This window comes from Apteryx mantelli, chromosome 8, assembly GCF_036417845.1.
Source record: "Apteryx mantelli isolate bAptMan1 chromosome 8, bAptMan1.hap1, whole genome shotgun sequence".
Lineage (NCBI taxonomy): Eukaryota > Metazoa > Chordata > Aves > Apterygiformes > Apterygidae > Apteryx > Apteryx mantelli.
In genome coordinates this window covers 42,197,224-42,203,138 of record NC_089985.1, presented here as the reverse complement: position 1 = coordinate 42,203,138, position 5,915 = coordinate 42,197,224, and positions in this window count along the sequence as shown.

Genomic DNA, 5,915 nt, shown 5'->3' with positions numbered 1-5,915 from the left:
TCAATCGAATGTGGAAATACTTCAAGTAGACATTCTTTCAAAACTTCTGGAATCCTCTCTATCAAAAATCCAAAGAGGCTGCTCTAGGGAAATACAGTATCCACTCTGTGAATGGAGTCCCATTGAATCACTATCAGCAAAGGATGGATAAACTGAAAACAGGAAGTTGAGGTTGATCCTATTCCAGCATTACATTAAATCTACAAGTTTGACAGGTGGGTAGTGTTTACTTTGCAGACAGTGACTGATACACTGTAGTTGTTTAATTCTAAATCAAACTGAAAATAGAACAAAAGAGGAAAAAAACAAAGGGAAATGTAAAATTCTTGTAATTACTTTTGAAGTACTGTATGAGTAGCAGATGTTGAACATTTGGTAGGAATGATAGGACTTGTTTTTCCAAGTAATTATGAATTCCTGAAGTGTTTTACATCTGTGGTATAAATTGACACCCACCTCATAATCCTCCTTAGCACCAGCTGAGATCCCTCGCATTAAGAGATGAGGATTGAATGTATGTAGAGACCGACCTCTTCTGTCAGTGCTAGAGGTCAGGGTTACATGTCAGTGGGGCCAAACGTAGAATTCTTTGTTGATCTCTATTTTACAGAGCTCTAAAACAGAGTAGGATGTTTTGTTTAGTGCTGCTGGATCAGGTTTTGTGATGGGCGCTAAATTGAGATACCATGTTCCCCTAATGACTGCAGGTACCATATGAGGGTACTGAAATTTCAGCAAACACAATAGGACGTTTCTCCATAAGGTGAACGTTAGAAATCTTTTCTCTCAGTATTACAGAGAAAGAACTATGTGTTTCATATTATTTTGCGTTTTTGGTTATTCCAAAATATCATCACGGTGCTTGCTGACATAGGAAGGAGCATACATAGCTACAGCTATGTATTGTAGGCAATATAGCAACTGCAATGGACTGGATTCTAGATTTTTAAAAAACAAAACAAAATCATTTAGTTTAGCTTTACATGAAAATAGAGGGGTTGGTATATCTCCATCTGTCTATAGGAGAGACTGTGTTTACTTCTGATGGCAAATGAGGTGTCTGACTCAAAGCCCACTGCAGTTTGTGGAATTGTTGTCAGCAATTTTCATGGACTCTGGCTGAAAACTTTGGTTTTTTGTTTTTTTTGTTTTTTAACCTTCATGAATACACAACTACTAACTTTGATACATTTTAAGATTTGCAGAAACTTTTTATAGTGGGTTGCTATATTAAGGCTTGTTCTAGTTTGGAGTGTCAGCACAAGTGGACGCAGATTTGGTTGACTGTAGTCTTTCTACATTATTGTAGTGAATATACCCTACTACTTCTTTTGTTAATATGAAGCTGAAAGATCTGACTCCAGTCAGATTGCATTTTTCAGTTCAGTGACTGTTTTTTAGATTCCTGCGACAGCCTCATTGAGTAAGAATTGGTGAACTGTTCTCAGTATGTTTCCTTCCATCTTGCTACTTCTGGTGATGTGTATTCTGTCTGAGACATTCCTAGTGGTGAGTTTTAAAACACTGTCGAAACGTGCGGACGCTTTGGGCATGGTTTCCTGGAGGATACGCTGAAAGCTGTAGGAATCTTGGCCAGCGAGGGATGTTTTGCATCGGGCTGAGCCTGCAGGAGGGACTTGCATATTGGTGCAACTGTAGCGGTCCACAGGCGTGAAGAGATGTGATCCCTGACGATGTAGCTGTGCTGGTGCGAGTCCTTAGTGGTAACTGTGTCCACACTGATATAAATGTTTTATCCAGTATAATTTGTTCTGCTTGCAAGGATTTATTTTATTGTACTGATGCCAAGTGCGTGTTTGTCAGTATGGATGGATCCACAAAGAAGCTTTGCCTGCGCTGTAAATGGGTAAAGTGTTTCTAGTATAGACGTAGCCCTAGCCCACAGCTGTGCTGTGGCCTTTGGCGTCCTTTACCACTTCGATCTCCTGTTAAGATATCTTTTGAAAATTTATCTTTTCTAGCTGGATTGACCTAGCAGAGCTTGATTTTTGGTTTTTCCCCTTATCTTGCTTTAGCAGTTAAGAAAGATTTGGTCCCCTGTAGAGTGAATACATATCCACAGTGCTTTTACAGAGGTTGTCTCATTACTACTGCATAGCAAGAAGTGTGTCAGCTTTAATATTTGAAATTTTACTTGTGCAGTTTGGAGACTTTCATTGTAACAAGATACCCTGGAACAAAAGCATCTAGATAGCTAAAAATCTATTTCTGGAAACACCGACTGAGTCGTATAATCACTGGTGGTTAGCACAACTTGGAGGAAAAAAGGGGGGGAAAAAAAGCTTTCAGAGGTAAGAAAGATTCAAACCGTTAAGATACAAACTGACGCCACAGTGGTGTTGGAGGTGAAGCTGACAGAGGTGCAGGAATGACTCACTGAGGGGGAATCTCTGCGTACCAGTGCGGTGGAAGAGACAACCTCAGTATATAGTTTGGGGCTTTTTCTTTGTAATTTCACCCTCTTTTTTTTTTTTCTGATGGCTGTGAATTTTTTTAAGAGTAAGTATTAAAAACCAGCCATTAATTTTGGTAAGCTGAATAAGAAATTGTTGCAAATGAATTCTTAGGGTTGTTTCTTAACCAAACTGTTTTACTGGTCTTCCAAAATATTGCTTTAATTTGTGGCAAAGGGAATGCATTTTCTTTTTCTTTTTCCTTTTAAGGAGCTGCTGTTCCAGTCACTGTACTCACTTTACTGCAATTATTGATTTATGTATTGAAATGATTTGTTACAAAGAATTCTGGATATATTTGTGCTGGAAACCCACCATGTTAAGTTGACATTCAAAGCAATTGTCATTTTTTTAAAGTGTACTTGTTCTTGATTTTTAATTCATGCAAGGATAACTGCATTATTTAATCTGTATTAACAAATTTCCTGTAATGCTGCAGTTTCACATTTATTTTCCTTACAATTTGTAATTATCATGGAAACAATGTCACTTTTTTGCATTTTACTATTTGTGTGGTCCATGTTTTTAACTTACCTTCACTAATAGTATTTTTTTAGGTTATGATGTCATTTGTTAGAATAAAGACCAAAATACGCTGTTTGATTCTGAAGCTGATCAACATCTGCAAATTCAGTTTAACTCTCCACAGCACTTCTCAGAACACCTACACAGATGTGTGCTTGAGCAAGTATTTCGATTTGAGGAGACAAGTTCACACTACTATATTCCCAAGGCATTTTATTGGTCAGTTTTTAAATAAAATCTTGAATTCTCAGTATAGCTCTGCTCTTTACCATCTGGTAAGTTCTGTGGAATTTTTTTGGCTCATCTAATATAGAACGGAATAGCCATGTTGGAAAAAATGAAAAGTAACTTCCAGTGTTTAGCTGGAGTTAAAGGAGCCCAAATGAAGGAAGTTTAGAGATAAGTAATTGGGAGGGGTAGAAGGAGATCTTTTAAGTTTTCTTCAATGTGTTATAAATAAGTTCATGTAATTGGAGTTTTACCTCCTAAATTGATTTCCACTGCAGAAATGCATTTATTTAAGTAACAAGATATGACAACTGGTGTCTTTGTTGCTATTATAAAAGTAATCTCTTGGGAGAACTATGTATGCAAAAACTGGAAAGTTCTAAAAAGTTTTATTTTGCCTTATAGGAGTCTTTTTTGACCTGTGGCTCCTGAAAGTACAGCAGCAGTTTGTTTTTCTGACCTCTTGCAAGCCTCAAACTTTATTTGCTGAAGCAGAAATCAAGACATCCATCCCCTGGAAAGTTAAGGATTTGCTACCAAGTTCTAAAACCTCTTCATGTTTATAAGGAAAAAGTAGGACTCAGATTTGGAGTTATAGAACATGCTTTACTATTAACGACAGAAGCAAGAATTCCAGTAAACTGCAGTTGTAGCCTTTCTGTTGCTACAACACTGCAGCCATTAGTTTGTGTAGCTGCAAGCCTGTCTGCAGAGAAGTACTTTTACTTTAAAAAGGAGTAAAACACCACTTGATATTTCAGCAAAGTAGGGAATACTCAGATTGATTACTGTTAAGCTAGACTTACTTTATTGAAATAAAATTCCCCAGTGACAACAGCAGAACAAAAACATTCTTCACCTGAATTATGTGATACTTCATTCTCATGTAACATAGTTCCTACATATTAATTTCGACGAAATACTGTAGATTGAGCTGCATGCTGACCTTAAAAGCCAGCACCCTATCAGTGTTGAAGTTAACAGCTAGATCCGAGTGAAAGCCGATGCACTACAGCAATAGTAAAAGGCTAATGTATAAACAAAAATGACACTTTTTTTTTAAGAGCTCGGGTACTGCTAGCGACCACTGAAACATTAAACATAGCCCCTATAGCAAGCCACAGAAGCGTATTACTCACCTTTATTTCCTAGCTGGTATTTTCCAAGGACTTTAGGTTTGGCCTATAATTAGTTGCCTGTCTTTGGTTCCAGCCTGCTGAGAGCGCTAGGGGGAAGAGCATGGAAGTGCTTTCCCTCACCCTTCAGCTCATAAGTAACAAGTCATTCTATGGCCATGCTTTGGTGCATCCTTTGAGTATAACACTATTAATGGATGCTGCTTCTATGTGCAACTGTAACCGCTCGGTTCTCTGTATAACTTAGGAGCAGAAGAAATCTTGCAAGTTACTATCTATCTATCTCAGTTGCATCCACCTCAGAGAATGCTGAAGTTGGGTGCAATGGCTACTAACTCAGGAGTAAGCTACTTCAGTAAGGCAGAGAGCTGCTGCAGGACTTGCAACATCTCAGCTCAAGAGATGATAGGCAACCCTGTCCTCAGTAATAACTAGCAAAGCCAACTTTACCCCAAAAAATCCTCTTCTGCCTCAGTGCTCTAACTATGAGACTTAGTGTACGTTTACTTCTGAAAGGAAGTAAACCTCTGACACAGGTTCAAGCACTGTAACAGGAAAGCGGAGGCAGGACTTTATAACACCCCTGAGGAGGAACATTTCAGGACACAGCCTGTAAGCTTTTAAGTGTTTGGCAGCCTGCCTCCTGCACTGTATCTCTATAAGCTCCGAGTTTTGCAAACTGGTATTCTGTACAAGCCAGCCAGCATATACTTTTACTCTGCAAGGTAATAAAACACAAGTATGTAAGGTGTGTAACTAGCAAATGTGGTCTGAAAACCACAGCCTTGTTTCTCCTGTTTATATATTCAGGCTAGGGCAGAGCGAGCTACACCTTTAATACAAAGTACAAGACTTAGGTGGTTAGTAAAATAAACTACAAACAGTGTAGTTTGTTTAAATGTTGCAATATCCAAGTCAGGCAGGATTTATCATCTTCAGCTCAATACAGTGGCAAGAAACTGGCTTGGTCCTTCATGACAGCATTTTAATGACTTCCACAACAACAAAATCTAAGGATCAAGGAGCTTTACTTTATTACTATAAATTGTTTTATGTTCTTATAACTTCACATATAAATATCTTGATGACAACAAAAAAGGCACATCTATGAAGACATCATGCACCTTGTCTGTGTCTATTGTTATTTTATTATGAGAACTATCACTCTCTCTCTCTCTCCACTAGAAATAAAAGGCTAGAACTGGCTGTATGACATACACCTCTCTGTATTGACAAAATACTCAAAACAGTTGGTAAAAAGTTACATTTCTACAAATTCTAAAAATGACACTGCATATCTAAATGGCAAGTTCCACTTTGCCTATGGCAAAATGACAGTTTTAAGAAGGTGATTTGACTTATCAGATTCAAGAAGTACAAGCACCATTTATAGTTTCATTTCAAAGTTTAACTAATTTAAACCAATATATTTTTAGTTCCTGGCCTTAACAGCCTATTTTATAATGCACAACGCACTTGCTGCCTCCTGTTTCTATTAGTCTTCTATTACCATTCTAAAGATAAAAGGTGAAAGTTCATATTTCAATGAAAA